At 35.5% G+C, this 17,011-nt stretch overlaps 1 protein-coding gene across 1 annotated transcript in view; it reads right to left on the minus strand.

Annotated features, from left to right (window-relative positions):
• The window catches only part of PJA2 (praja ring finger ubiquitin ligase 2), a 69,792-nt gene extending 55,106 nt beyond the window's left edge, over positions 1-14,686 (minus strand). The window contains exon 1 of the mRNA XM_042990998.1: positions 14,586-14,686. The gene's annotated coding sequence lies outside the window, so the exon portion shown is untranslated. The remainder of the gene's footprint in view (positions 1-14,585) is intronic.
• Positions 14,687-17,011: the final 2,325 nt, after the last annotated feature.

Raw genomic sequence — 17,011 nt, forward strand, 5'->3', positions numbered from 1 at the left:
AAAGAAGTAAATCAATGAAATATTAATTCTAGATCTTATTTAACCTACAAGTCATCACTTTATCATTTTAATAAGCCAGCAGCTATAGACAGGCAATAAAAACAACCTTCAAAACAATACAAGGGAAAACGTGCGTGTAGGACATACACCTCCAACAGCAGAATTGAAAGAGTTGTGATTTTAAAGACAAAGGCCTTATTTTATTTGTACTTGCATGCACTAGGTCTATTAAATGCTTGTTTCTACTGCACTAACACAGTATGTATGTAAAAGATTGGACAAATGAATCAATGAACAAACATGTGCTCCTTTCTCTGATGGAAATAAGGAAATATAATGAAAAGAGAGGGCTAAGTGTTGGGTACACTTGGATCTAAATCCCAACTCTGATACTCAGGCAAGTTAAATGAAAGCTAGTGGTAGTTTAAGTGATTTAAAAAAAAAAAAAAAATATATATATATATATATATATAAATAGTAATGAATGAAAGGAACTTAGGCAAACAGAGTAATGAGTGCTCATATTCCTATATGGACACAATATATACTAATACTGGTACACAGTAGACCTACATCTTGAATTGTCTTTGGTATCAACATATTTCTACTCCAGTGAGTAATCAACTAATAACAAAGCTTGTATAATATTTAAAAATAACACATTTATTATTTTTGCAACATAGCCTACCTACTTCAGTAACATCATCGAACCTCTATGAGGATAATACAGTAGAATAATTAAAAAATAATTCTTTGATAAAATTTTTTTAACACTTCTCCCTTCAAAAAGCACAGCCTAATCTGCTCCCTATCAGGGTGGGTTGTACTTAGACACTTGTTTCTATTGAATACAATGTGACAGAAATGACAATGTATAATGAACAAAATTATGGCATAAAAGGCATTGTGGCTTCCTCCTTGCTCTCTCTCAGCTCCCTCTTCCTGGGAAAAGCAAGCTGCTACATCATGGGATCATTTAGGTAGTCCTATGGAAAAGTCAATGTATTCCTGCCAAGAGCAGAAGGAAGTGAGGTATTCTGACAACAGCCAATTGAATGAACCACCTATGAAGCAGCACCTTAAGTCACGATCAAACCTGCAGATGACTGCAGTCCCAACCCACATCTTCAGGGTAACCTCATGAAAGATCTTGAGACAAACCACCCAGTCAGGTTGCTCCTGAATTTCTCACCTACAGAAACTATGGTCTACTGAAGCATAACAAATTATCCTGTAAAAATTAACAAACACAAATAACTTAAATTATATTATTTTATATATAGAGAGAGATAGATAGATATGGATAGATAGGTATGTGGATACTGAATTTTGCTATATTTCCACCTATTATGAGAACGAAGCTCTTTTAAAAAAATGTTTGAGAGAGAGAGAACGAGCAGGGGAGGGGCAGAGAGAGGAGGGAGGGAGACAGAGAACCCCAAGCAGGCTCTGTGCATTCAGCACACAGCCTGACACAAAGGGCTTGAAACTCAAGAATTGTGAGATCATGGCCTAAGCCCAAATCCAGAGTCAGACTTTTAACCGACTGAGCCACCCAGGTGCCCCAAGAACAAAGATTTTCTAATGCCATCTCATGAAGTATATTTTCTCCCTTTGAAAGAGCTGCTTATTCTCAGCATAGAAAGTGCCAGGTTATGGCTTACAGAATTAAAATGAATTATACTTATGTTTTGTTTGCTGGCAATCTCAGAACTGTTGCTTAGCTCTTACATTCTACCTATCACCTAATAAATATTCACTAACTAGCTACTGAATCAGGAACACTTACTTTTAGAATTTAAATCTGATTTAAATGAAGTTTTAGGCAAAGTGAGGGAGAAATCAGTTGAACCTCCAGAAGAAGAGCTTCAACTGAAAGCTTGGATCTATACACCTGTGACCCATTTGCTGGGAGCCAAAAATAACTCACTTTTTTTAAAAAAAAAGCTGAGACATAATTCATATATATCAGATCAGGTATACAACATAATGATCTGATGTTTGTACATAGGGCTAAATGATCATCAAAGTAAGTCTAGTTAACATCCATCACCATAAATAGTAACAAATGAGAACTTCTAACTTGTATTTTGTTAGTAACCTTCAAATATACAATATGGTATTAATAACTACAACACCATGCTATACACTACAACCCTATGACTTATTTATTTTATAACTGAAAGTTTGTACCTTTTGCCCCCGTGCTCAACAATTTTGCCTGCCTCCCACTCCCACCTCTGGCAACCACTGATCTGTTCTATGTATGAGGTCTTTTTTTGTTGTTTTTTTTTTTATTCCACACATGAGATCATACAGTATTTGTCTTTCTCTGATTTATTTCGGTTAGTATAATGCCTTCAAGGTCCATCCATATCCATATTGTTGCAAATGGCAACATTTCATTCTTTTTTTTTTTTTTTAATTTTTTTTTTTTAACATTTATTTATTTTTGAGACAGAGAGAGACAGAGCATGAACAGGGGAGGGGCAGAGAGAGAGGGAGACACAGAATCTGAAACAGGCTCCAGGCTCTGAGCGGTCAGCACAGAGCCTGATGCGGGGCTCGAACTCACGGACCGTGAGATCATGACCTGAGCCGAAGTCGGACACTTAACCGACCGAGCCACCCAGGCGCCCCCATTTCATTCTTTTTTATAGCTGAATAATACTCCATTTTGTATGTATGTGTCTATACACACACAACCCACATCTTTTTTTTTTTTTTTTTTTTTTTTTTGCCTGAGGAAAATCAATCAATCTTCCTTCTTTGTGTGTGTGTGTGTGTGTGTGTGTGTGTGTGTTGCCTAAAACAACAGAAATTTATTCTCTTACAATTCTGGAGGTTAAAAGTTCAAAATCAAGGTGCCAATGGGGTCATATTTCCTCTCAAAGGCTTTGGAGGAAATTCTTTTGTACTTCTAGCTGGTGGTGAATGCCAGCAAACCTTTGCATTCTTTGGCTATATACCACATCTTCTTTATCCATTCACCCATCAATGAACACTTAGGTTGTTTCCATATCTTGGTCATCGTAAATAATGCTGCAGTGAATATGGGAGTGCGTGTGTCTTTTCAAGTTAGTATTTTTGTTTTCTTCGGATAAATACCCAGAAGTGGAATAGCTGGATCACATGGTAGTTCTATTTATTAATTTTTTGATGAATCTCCATACTATCTTCCATAGTGGCTGTACCAATTTACACTCCCCCCAAGAGTATACAAGGTTTTCCTTCTTTCCATATCCCTGCCAACACTTGTTATTTCTTGTCTTTTTGATAAAAGCCATTCTAACAGATATGAGTTGATATCTCATCGTGGCTTTGATTTGCATTTCTTTGATGATTAGTGATGTTGAGCATCCTTTCATGTACCTGTTGGCCAGGTATATGTTGTCTTTGTATGTTGTCTTTGGGAAAACGTCTACTCATTTCCTGTACCCATTTTCTAATTGGATTGTTTCTCTGCTATTGAGTTTTATGATTTCTTAATATTTTAGATATTGACCCTTTGTCAGATATATAATTTGGAAATATTTTCTCCCATTTATTAGGCTGCCTATAAATAACTCACAGTTAAAGCATCTTTTCTAGAAATAAAAAAGTTGAGACACAAATACAATTTAATCCAACAATATGAAGAGCAAAGATTCTTGATTATTCTTCTCAGCGCTCTGCAAAATCTGTTTTATATTCTCTCATATTTCCCTTTATATATATGTGCCTGCAAAATGCCCTAAAAATGGCTCTTAAAATTCCTTACAAAACACAATTCTAAAATTATCTGGCCTGCAGTTCCTTTCAGTAAAATATTTATTTATATAGAACATTGGTGATTATTATCATACTTGAGCTATAAGTTATAGAATACAAACTTCATGACAAAATGACTTTATGATAAACTACGACAAATACAGCTAGAAAGCTGTTCCATATATGCTGGAACTAATTACACTTTACCTTAGTTTACTAACATTATCTTTCTATTTTCAGCTACTAAGGCAAAGCAAATATTCCAAGAGGTTAAAAAAGTATCTCCTCTGAACAACAATCTAAGCTTGCAATTAAAGTACTTCTCACACTTATATATTCTTTTTAATCTATCTCTAGATTTATCATGTCTTCTAGTCACAAGCACAAATGGTTTCTTTTACATATAAAGAATGCACAATATTCCACTAGATGTAATTAATGGATACACAATTAATAAGGACAGAGGTGATATTATTCCTATATATTGCTATAAACAAATAGACACATGAATAAAATCAATTGCGGTAAATCAAATAACATATTACCAACCACTGGACTTCTAGGTTATACACAAGAAAACTTCCAGGATATGACTACCAGACTCTGTACGTGAACAACTGTAGAAATGATAAGAGTACCTAAATCAGAGAGAACTTTTAAAAGTACAACTGTTAAACTTCTCAGATCAAATGGGCTTGCTATCCCTAGTAATGTGACGAGATAATATGATAAAAGGTTAAGCGTATTTAACTATTACCTTTCTTGACAATGTTTCTGTAAATTATTGTAAAAGAGGAACAATAAACTCAGCACTGATACAGTGAAAATTACACTGAAAAACATAAAATATATGTAATCAGAAAGAGACCATTTGATAATCCGAACTTTTTGTATTTAAGTAGTTATAAAACTGTATTTCCAATTTCTGTTATGGTAAAGCCTCTATCTCACCAAATGATTATAAACTGTTACTCTATTTAAAAAAATTGTTACAAACTGCTATTTCTAAAAGACTAACCATAGAGAAAAACCTGTGAAGAAAGAACTGAATGAGAATATAACCAACACACTAGAACAATAAAGATTTTCTCTGGTTTACTGGCAATATAACTGGCTAAGGGGGAAAAAAGATTAAAGTCGAAGACAAATTGAGATGGAAGAATAAAATATCAATCCATCAAAAAATAGGATGAAGAATATTCTTCAAATTTACCTCTCATTTAGATAGGAAGATCTGATTCAGATGTGGCACAAAAAGGACCCTGCTCAACTCACCCTCCTATGGGATGCCAAGAAAAATCAGTTTCAAATCAAGAAACAGCACAGATTTATTTCCATGTCAATGAGTGAGCCAAGAAAAGAAATAACAAGAGTACAGGAAAAAAAGGAAAATAGAAAATTCAATGTTATGCATACCAAATGTAGCAAATTTCATTTGATGATAAAAATTCACAAAATGTGCTCAGAACAAATTAATACACCTATGATATTTAGACACTTGGATGCCTGCTAACCACACACAAAAAAAAAAGAGCTTATGTGTGTGGGTTAAAAACAAGCATGACAAAACGCTGATGCAAGATGTTGTGTAAGAGTGGTTCCTTATACTTCACAAAAATTTGTTTAGAAATTTTCATGATAAAAACTTTTCAAGTATTTTCCTTTTCTCTGCAGTCATTTGTTGAAGAACTATTAAGTGCAAAACTCTTAAACATATGTTACAGTTCAATGGATTTTTACATATATTACATATCTGAATAACTACCACGTGGTTCAAGATATAAAACATTACCATCATTTCAGAAGGTTCTCTCTTACCCCTTCCAATTTATTAACTCCTCTCAATCCAGAGGCAACCACTTTCTGGACTTCTACTCCCCCAAATTAGCTTTCACTGTTTTAAAATACACAAGTGGAATTATACAATGTGAACTCTTTTGCGTCTGTCTACTTTTGATCAACACAATTCATTCATGTTGTTATAAATGTTCCTATACATAAATTCTGATGCAATATTTTGTTGTTTTTTTAGATCGAAATGTTTTCTAATTTCTACTGTGACTTCAGATTAATGCACTATTTAAAAATGTCTTGCTTAACTTCTAAACATCTGGAGTCTTTCCAGTTATTTTTCTATTAGTGAACTGTAATTAATTCTACAATGATCAGAAAACATGCACTACATAATGTCAATCTGGAATCTGATGATACTTCTTTAAGAATTAGAATATTTTGTCAAATGTCCCAAGTGCACTTAAAAAAAAAAAGGTATAGTCTTCAGTTGTTAGACACAATGTTCTAGAAATGTCAATTAAGTCAAGGTGATTAATCATGTCATACAAATTTTATTCCTTTACTGATTTTTTTACATAACTGTTCTATCATTTACTTAAACATGTATTTAAAATCTCAGCTATGAATACATAACTATCTTTCCTGTTAGTTATACTAATTTCTCCGTTCAGAATCTACATTAAGTGAACACATACTTACAATTATATTTTCTTGATGAAATGACCCACATATTATAATATATTCTTCTTTACTTATTATAATACACCTTGTCTTACATCTGTTTTGTACAAATTAATACGATCAGCTTTCTTTTGGTGTTTGCAGACAATACTCAATTTTATCTTTTTACTTTGATCTTACATGCATTTTGCACTTAAAGTGTTCTTTATAAATAAAACATACATGAATCTTATTTATAAGGCCTAACAATATTTGTATTGCCACTGAAGTGTCTAAACCATTTACATTTAACATAATTACCATAATACAGATTAGCTTAAGTATCACCTTTCTATGTGTTGTTTCTTTAGTCTTCCTTTCTTGACTTCTTTGGTACTGGTCAATTTTTTTTTTTTTTTTTTTTTTTTTTTTACTATTCCATTTTATTTCACCTACTAGCTTGTTTGAAATACCTTTTAGTATCAATATTTCAGTGGTTTCCCTTGAAATCACAAAATGCATCTTTTTTATTTGCTGAATGTTATTTCCTAGAGGCTCAGAATAATTTATCTTCCTCTAAAGAGTGTATTAAATTTTCTCATCTCAGGTAATTACACTGCAGGTAAAGACAAAGTGTGGGTTGGATGAAAGTACAAAATCTCTGAGAACTGCAGAAACAGAAAGTTGGTACCCACTCACAGGCTCTTATCTATGAATCTCTACTAGGTGCTGAAAAGATTGGAAACAGGCTGGAGACTAAAGAGGCCTTCTTTCAGGGTGAAAGGAAGGTACTGACTGCCAACAAGTGAATAAAATAAAGTCCTACCTACACCTTTCACACATACAGGAAAAAAAAAAAAAAAAAAGCCTTACCCTACTGACAGAATGACACCAATTACTGTCCTCCATTGTGGCTAGAGGATAGGTAAAAGAAGAAAAACAAAACAAACCACCTTTACTACTGAACAGTGTTAGGAAATAGATCAAGGATTTCAAGACATGGAAAAACAAATGCAAGAAATAAAAGACATTGACAAATAACAAAAAGGCATTTATGGGCTCATCAAAGGACCAGGGGGAGAAGGTATAAATGAACTTCAAGACAGGTCATGAAAAAGTACCCAAACTGAAATACAAATTAAAAAAAAAAAAAAAAAAAAATTGTGTGGGGAGGAAATTAAACAGAGCCTCCAAGAAATGTAGGACTGTATGAAATGAACTACCACCTACATACCCGGATTCTCACAAGCAGAGCTGGTAAGTGGTACAGATGAAATATTAGAAGATATTCTGAGAAATTTCCAAATATTATTTAAGAGATTAAATATAAATTTAAGAAAGGCTCAGCAAACAATCACAACAAGCACTATATATAGAAAACACAAATACCCCAAGACAAATCATTTTCAACCTGCTATAAAAACCCAACAATAAAGGAAACATTTTTGACGCAGAGAAATGAAGAATTACACCTGACTTCTTGTCAGAAACCATACAAGCAAAAAGACAATATAAATGGCATCCTTAAAGTAACATAAGAAAAACACTGTGAACAAATAATCCTATACCCAGCAAAATACTGTGCAAGGAAAATAAAAAGTAAAATAGAGTATGTTATAGCCAACCCAAGAGACTTTGTTACCAGTAGACCTGAACTACAGAAAGAGTACAAAACAGACATTTGATTCTACAAAGGAATATGGAACTCTAAAGATAATTAAAGTGAAGGACATGCAAAATTTTTTTTTCCTTATTTTTAGTTACTTCAAACCAGAACTGTATAAAGTAGCACTCACTGATAGAACTTTCTGAGATGATGAAAATGTTCTGTATCTTACACAGTTCGATCTGAAAACTAAAAGCTACCTGTGGCTACTAAGCACTTAAAAAAAATGGCTAATATACAGAAATTAATTTAAACTTAATACTAACTACTTGAAATTCAAATTAAATAGTCACACTGGCTAGGACATACTAGACAATGCAAGTCTAAAGCAAACATAGTAGCAAGGTATTATGAACTTATGGCATATATAAAAGTAAAACGTATGACAATAGTAGTGCTAACAATAGTAAGAAATTGGCAATATAGTGTTATGAAGCACTGATACCATATAAAAAGTGGTATAACACTGCCTGTATAAAGACTGGAATTAAAGATGTATAATACAAATCACAGAGAAGCCAGTATAAATTTTTTAAACAGACAAACTTAAGTATAAGTAATGAGCTACTAATGAAGATAAAAATAGAGAACCTATTTTTATAGGTTAAATAAAAAACTAAGGGAGATTTAAATGTAATCACATTAATAATTACATTACACATAAACGGTCTAAACAACCAAATTAAAAAGCCATTATTGTCAGGATGGGTTAAAAAGAAAGTGGGTTTCTATACCAAACCTACTTTAAATATAAAGGCATAGATGTAAAGTAAAAAGACATACTATGCAAACACTAACCAAAAGAAAGGTAGAGTGATATTAACGTCACATAAAATAGACTGCAGAAAATGGAATACTGTCTTTATACAAAGTATGTTATTGGTCTACAAAAAAAAGAGAAACATCAAAATCAATTATAAAGATATATTTACGTATACATTTTATGTATTTATTATATATATATTTCCAAATATTTGGAAACTGAGTGATATGGTTTTTTTTAAATATGAAATTTATTGTCAAATTGGTTTCCATACAACACCCAGTGCAAGAATGATATACTTCTAAATAACCATGGGTCAAAGTGAAAGTCACATTAAGTATTTAGAAAATATCAACAGAACAAAAGTTGTGGGAATATCTAAAGTAGTGTTTAGAAGGAAATGAAGGTCTCAAATCAATGGCTCAAGTTTATACCTTAAGAAATCCTAATAGACTGGATTTAAACCCAAAAGCATACAAAAAGAAAATAGTAAAGAGCAAACATCAATGAAACTGGAAAAAAAAAATTTTTTTTTAATGCAATAAAACAAAAAACTGGATCTTTGGAAAAATTAATAAAATTGATAAACCTGGACACAAACTAGTAAAGGCAAAAGAGAGGACACATTGTCAACATGAGAAATAAATGAAAAGACATCATTACAGTAGCTATAGACAGTAAAGAGATAATAAAGAAACGACTTTATGGCAATGAATAGATGAAACAGATGAATTCCTTGAAAGACACAAAGCACTAAAATTCATATAGTGAGTAAAAGTGATTCATGCAAAGACGAAAAACTTTCAAGAATAGATAACCCTAATCATCTTATACCTATTAATTGAATGTATCCTTTAAAACCTTTCAAAAAGAGAACTCTGGGCCCAGAGGGGTTAGCTTGAAAACTCCAGCAAAGATTTATCAAACAAAGACCACTCTTATCGGAAATTTTTCAGAAAATTTAACACTTTCAAATTCTGAGGCCAGCATGATCCTAATACAAAGATTTACATAAAAAGTTATCTTTTGTGGACATAAATACAAAAAAGTACTCAACAAACTATGAGCAAATCTAATCCACCAATTTATGAAAATGATAATACGTCATGACCAAATGAGATATCTAGAGAATGCAAGGCTGATTCAACATTTAAAAATAAAATATTAACAGACCATATGATCATCTCAATAAATAACAGTAAAAACATCTGACCAAACTCAGTGTCCACTTGTTAAAAATTCTCAGCAATCAAGGAACAGAATGAGAACACAGTTAACTTCATAAAAGGCCTAGTATACTTACAATGGTAATATAGAATATATAGAATATATAATAATTTGATAAAAAGGCCCTATTATACTTAATAATAAAAGACTGAAACCAACAAGTCACTTCTAAAAAAATTTTACGGAAAAGCAAAAAACTACAACAGCCAGGATGATTTTGAAAAAGAGTAGGTCAGGTGGCACCTGCATGGCTCAGTCGGTTAAGTGTCCAACTCTTGATCTCGATCTCGGCTCAGGTCATGATCTCGTGGTTCATGAGTTCGAACCCCGGGTCAGGCTCTGCACTGACAGTGAGGAGCCTGCTTGGAGTTCTCTCTCCCACTCTCTCCGACCCTACCTCACTCATGCTTGCGCGCTCTCTCTCTCTCTCTCTCTCTCTCAAAATAAATAAATAAACTTTAAAAATTAAAAAAAAAAATAGCAAGTCAGTCAAAGAAAGACAAATACCATATGATTTCACTCATATGTGGAATTTACAAATGAGCAAAGGGACAAAAAAGAGAGAGGCAAGCCAAGAAACAGACTCTTAAATAGAGAACAAACAAAATAGAGAACAAAAGAGAGGTGAGGAGGGAATAGGTGAAATAGGTGATGGGGGTTAAAGAGGGCACTTGTGATGAGCAATGGGTGTATGGAAGTGCTGAATCACTATATTGTACACCTGAATCTAATATTACACTGTAGGTTAACTAACTGAAATACAAATAAAAACTTAAAAATGAAGTAAGTACTGCAAATAAACAAAGTTGGGAGTACTCACACTACCTGATTTCAAGATTTACTGTAAAGCAACAATAACCATGACAATGTGGAACTGGCAAAACGACAGGTATAAAGATCAAGGAATTAGTCCAGAAATAGACCCACATATATGGACAACTGATTTTTAACTAAGTTAATTCAATGAGGAAATCAAAGGTTTCCTAACAAATGGTGCTAGAACTGAGAAAACAAGCCTTAACCCTTATCTCCCACCATATATAAAAACTAACTTAAAATGTATGATACACCTTGTCATAAAAGCCAGAACTATAAACCTGTAGAAGAAAACATAATCTGTACAACTTTCCACTAAGCAAACTTAGAACACAGAAACACAAATCCTAAAAGGAAGATTGATGAACTGAATTTAATCGAAATTAAAAACTCTTCTGTTCTGAAAAGTTAGGAAAATAAAAAGGTAAGCTTCAGACTGCATTATGTGTGTATGTGTCTGTGTGGGTGAAAGGACTTCCACAAAAAAACATACAAAGAATACATACAACTCAGTGAGATAAACAAGGTTTACAAATAAGCAAGATTTGAACCGATACTTCACAAAGGAAGACACACAAAGGACCAAAAGCAAATTCTCAGCATTATTAATCTTTAGATAGATGTAAATTAATATTATAGTGTGATATTACTACATACCCACTAGAAGGACTAAAATGAAAAAGTCTGAAATAACCAACTGTTGATGAGGGTATAGAGCAACTGGAACTGTACCTCGGAAGCTGTGTGGCAGGTTTTTACATGTAAACATTCAGTTACGCTACAATGCAACAGATGCATTTCTAGGTATTTACCCAAGAGAAACACAAAACTTCATGAACGGATGTTAACAGCGATTTATCAATAATACCCCCAAACTGGAAACAATCCATTTATCCATAAATATGTGAAATAGTCAACAAACTGTGGTAGATCAATACCATGGACTACTACTCAACAATTAAAAGTCATGAATCAGTTAAACACAGAAAAGTATTTAGGATTCTCTAACCCATCATGCTAACAGAAAAAAAAGCTAGATGCAACAGAGTATGTAATTCCATTTATATGAAACTCTAGAACAAATGAAACCAATTTACAGTGAGAAAGAGAGGACAATGGTTTCCTGGGGCTGAGGGGTAAAAATGTCACTGCATAGGACAGAAGGGAACTTCTGGGAATGAGAGAAATATTCTCTATCTTGATAGTGGTAATGAAAACATTCTACTGTTGAATGTGGTACTGGTGATAGGGGTGTACGTGTTCGTCAAGACATACTCAACTGTCTATTTTAAATACACACATTTTATTGTATGTAAATTATCCTCAAAAAAGGTGACTCTTTAAAATGGAACTCTTTTGGGAAAATATAAAACAAGGAATATTGGTAATGCCCTTATATAACCACTAAAAAGAAGTCAAAAACATCAATAAAATTCAACACCCACTATGGTTTTTAAAAATGTCATCCGAAATTAAAAATAACAATAAAATCACCTTGGAAAGCCAAGAACAGAAGAAAATATTTTAACTTAATATTCTCTTTATCAGAAAGTTTCAGCAAACATCATAACCGATGTTTAAAAAATCAGAAGCATTCCCCTCAAAGACAGAAACAATATGTTTTTAGCTATCACTATTATTCAAAATTATATAGGAAGTATACCAGCCAAAGCAATGAGAAAAACACCTAAGTTATAAGAAAAAAAAAAAAATGAAAAGAAAGCCACAAATCTGTGAAAACTTTGAGACAATCATCAACTCAAGTGATTAGATACATGATAAACAAAAAAAATTCAAAAGTTTTCCTATAACCAGAAAGAGAAAGAGAAAATTTTACTGAAAGTTTCCATCCACCAGAGCAAATCAAATCATAAGATAGCTAGGAATATTAGAAAGAAATGTGATACATATGGGGGGGGGGGGACGGGGGACCTATAAAACTCAATACTTAAGAATATAAAGCAAGATGTGAATAAAAGGGAAAGACATACCATACATGCATACTTTTCTGAGGGGAGAGGCTCAGTATCATAAAGATCAGTTTGCCCAAAATCAATCTAAAATTTCAATATGACATCATTCAAAAAACCTAAGGATTTTTCATTTAATTTATAAATTGAGTCTGAAGTTCATCTGGAGAAGAAATGCATAAGAGTCAAGTAATTTTGAAAAAAGGGAAAAATGGTTATCAAAATTTAAAATATGCATACCCTTTTACCCAGCAATTCCATTGACAGGAACCCATGCTCCAGAAATAATCACATACAGAGGAAGTTTACCTAACAGTTGACTTTTAGGATAAAGGTAGGACTACAAGGGGGGGTGGGAACACAGTTTGAATTTTTTTTTTAATTTTTTAAGATAAAAACTAATCAATACATGAAAAAGTTGGTTTCAAATAAAGCATTATTTGTGATTGCAAAAAAACTAAATGTGTTCCAATAAAGGAATGGTTAATTACAGCTCATTCAAACTAATGAAATACCTCTTAACCTTTGTCAGTATCCGAAAGACCTATATATAACAAATAAAGATGTCCAACACATAAAAACAAGTGAAAGAAGCAAGTGTATACCAATGTGTCTGGTATTCCTCCCACTTCTCCCCCCAAAACCCAACTTTACATGTATGTAAATGTGTTCAGAAATGCATTTAGAAAGATGCACAGTAAATGGTTAACTTTAGACAGTGGAGTGGGGCTGGGGGATGAAAAATGTTCACTTTTACCTGACAGTCCTTTTTCTAAATTGTTAAATTTTACATCAAGTTTGCATTTCTATAATTAATTTTTAACACTTAAAATTATTTTATATAAAAATGACATGAATTCTAGGAGAAAAAAACTAAAAAAATAGTTTAAACGTTTATTTCTGTTATCACCATGTTTATTTACATACTCTTCCAATGATCTGTAGTCTTCAGCAGAGGTGACTGCCATTTTAAGGAAATTCAACTGACCAAATAGATTATGATAAAAAATAATACAGTGCGCCTTTTTTTTAAGTCGTAAACTTCACAGAAACATCAGACTCAAAGCAGGGTCCATGCATACGCAAAAAAATTTTAATGCCTTGGAGAGGGAAGTCTCCTAAACAGATTATTCTTCCTCCTTGCAAAAAAGAGTATTTACCTCCTCCTTTTTTCTTCAACTTGGTCTGGGCGACTTTAAACTCACCATTTTGAATGTGCGCAAAATGATTTACAAGCAGTAATCTTAGGGAGGCCAAAACTGAAGGTGGATCTGCGAGAGGGGGGCTCAGACCTGACATCGCTAACCGGCAGAAGCATTGATGGAATGGCGGTAATATCTGGAGAAAAACGATTGTTGTGATTTGTACAGGGTGTGCTGCGTACCCGAGCCTTGGTGACAATCGGAGAAAATGCAAATACAGCCAGGAGAGCGACCGCAATGGAAGGCTTCCTGGGGGAGGGGGGGTGCAGGCCTGTGGCGTAAGATGGATCAGCTCTATGTGGGGTGACTGGAAACGGACAGAGAAGGCGGCTGTGAGATTTTGGTGGGGGGCACACTCATACAGCCGCCAGTTTCGGCAGAAAGGCAGCGGGGTCCTTGGCCAAGGCACCAAGGACAGCAGAAGCGGCAGCAGGGAAGAGCGGCGGGTGGACACCCCGAGATCAATCGATGCCATTCGCTGGGGCCAGCAGGCGCGGTGGCCACGGACTCGAGCGCGGCCCCAGGTCCGGGTTGGACCGGGCCCAGGAGGCGAAGAAGGCCTCTCACAGCCATCAACCCCACCCACCATGGCCGGCGCAGCGGGCAGGGACAGGCCCCACTCCTTCTCGAGGAGAGAAATTAAGATACGGAGGGGGTGAAGGCAGCAATTTCCTCGCCCCGACCCTGATATTCCTGACATCAGAACAAGCCAGATTGAAAAAAAAAAAAACCCTCACCGAACTGTGCAGCGGCTCCGGAGCGAGAACAGCGCTCGATCCTCCACCCGCCACCACCGCCTTCTTCTCCGCCTCCGACTCCTCCCCCGCGGAACGCGCAGCGGCAGGCGGCAGCGGCGGCGGTGGCGGCGGCGGCGGCGGCGGCGGAAGCAGAGGCGGTGGCGGCGCGTCCCGCCCCTTGCGCCGCGGTAGAGGGGAAGGAGGAGGGCATTCAAGCCCCGCCCCGAGGCCAGCACCGACCAATAGACTCAAAGGGCCTCTGCGGGAAAAATCCACATGTCCAATCGGAACCCGAGGAGTGGGCTCACGTCAATGGTTGGGACGTGGCAGAAAAACGGAAAAATACTTGGACCGTATGTACTCCCTGGTACTCCCTTCTCGTTCAGTAGGACTTCACCGATTGGCCGAAGAGCGGAAGGATGAAGGCACACTCCCCCCACTCTCAACCCAGTCCGGGTCTGGGCGCACCTCCTTTCCCTGCAGCACTGCGACGTTCGGGCAGGAGGCGGGGCACCGTGATGGGGCTGGAACGGCAAGGCCTTTTGTGGTTCGGGCTGGGAGAAAAGGCGGGGTCTCAGGGAAAGGGAAGGGGGTGTGGAGAACCAAGGGAAGAACTGGCGCAGCTAGACTTTTTCAGAAAACCCGAAGCAACAACCAAAATGGAGGCGTTAAAATCAATCCTAATTCCACTGGAAACCTGACTAACAAGGTTAAGGTCTCCTGACACAAAGTTCAAAGCGTTGCAGTTCAGATATGAGTGGGACAAGAAAAAATAGATGGAAGAAGGACACATTGGCCCATCCTGACTCGGCTTACTATCTAGTGGGTTTTCCCCTCCCACCCTACAATCACACCCTTGCATCCTCATTTCTCATTCTGTTGGAAGCGGAGTATAGCGGACGCCTGCTTTCGCTCTCTATAGACCTTGCCTAATTAGAACCTTCCAGTTTGCATCTAGAGGCTAACCGGCTGTCAAGGCGAGAAGTAACAGCTCCCATCACATGTAACCAAAATAAATACAACAGCTGTAGTCCCTGGACATCTTGCTTAATTTAAACACGGATAACAGTTTACTTAATCATGTCAGTGATGCTAAATTGTTTCTTTGTCCGGCACATGTCCTTTCTTTTTCATCCTGAACATGTCCGCTTCTCTGATTACAGTCCTGCTTTCCTGCCACCTTATTCCCCAACCCCCTCAACTCCTTTCACACATATGCCCAGTGCCCAGGATATATTTATCGTGTCCCCTCCCCCAAGGATTAAGAGCCCCACTTCTTGTGCTGTCCCTGGCAACTGCAAAATCTGCCAGTGATCTCAGACTTTTTTTTTTTTTTCCTGTTGGTTAAAACAAATTATCCAAAATTTACTATGGGAACTTAAGTTATGAGATTTGCTATAGGCATTTTGTGCAATCAAATCCAAGTCTCAGCCCACCCATGTAGTACATTTCTTACCAAGAAACCATTTCCCACTTGATATTTCTCTCCTTTACACACGTTGTTCTAGAAGCTGTGGCTCTTTTTCCATCCAAGTTTTCCCACTTTGAAAGATAATTCATACTTTAATCACATTTCTTTAATCTCCCTTAGGATGTTGCATACTGATCCAATTGGATATACCAACATGTTTGTTGGGGCAGGTTTCTCAACTTCAATCTTTTTCATACTTGTGTATACTACTCACAGTATTATTTATTATTTTCTTTAAATGTATTTTTTTTTTCAATTTCTTTAGAGGGAAAGTTTATAAAAGTACTATGAATGGAAGAAAACCTCCATCATCGATTCTAGTTTGAAAGTAACAGTAAGAAAAGTGAACAAAACAATTTTTTTAAATGATGGCTAGAAACTATTGCCTACTAAAGTCTCTGAGCCTAAACCCCACTTCCTGTTAAAAGGGTCTGTTACCCAGCATTAGACACATATTAAAGATCAAGTACACAAATGGCATTTTTATCATGATGTAATCAAAGAATAGAAAAATAGAGCTAAAATAGGAATCACTTTCTCACTATGAGTCATTATTTTTAATCCTGCATGCATGCCCCAAGTAAAGTCATCCAAGGCATCAGAAGTGATCTGTGTTACTTTTTGGGAAACACTGCTGTGGAGGCTTAAATCATGTATTCTATAATCAAACAGACCGTATTCTCATAATAGCTCCTGCATTTATAGCTGTGTGCCTCTGGACAATCTATTTACCTCTCTGGCCTCTTATTTCCAATTTAAATATGGGAAAAGTAATAATATTTACTCATGAGTCACTGAATACATTAAATAGCCTAATAAAGGTAAAGCATATCATACCTACCATGTTGTAAGTACTAAATACATATTAGCTGATGTATTATATTATGTGTAAATAGAGATGATAATAATATGTATTATTGCCTTGTACATACAATTCTTATTGACTCCAGAGATG

The sequence above is a fragment of the Panthera tigris genome, chromosome A1 (assembly GCF_018350195.1).
Source record: "Panthera tigris isolate Pti1 chromosome A1, P.tigris_Pti1_mat1.1, whole genome shotgun sequence".
NCBI lineage: Eukaryota > Metazoa > Chordata > Mammalia > Carnivora > Felidae > Panthera > Panthera tigris.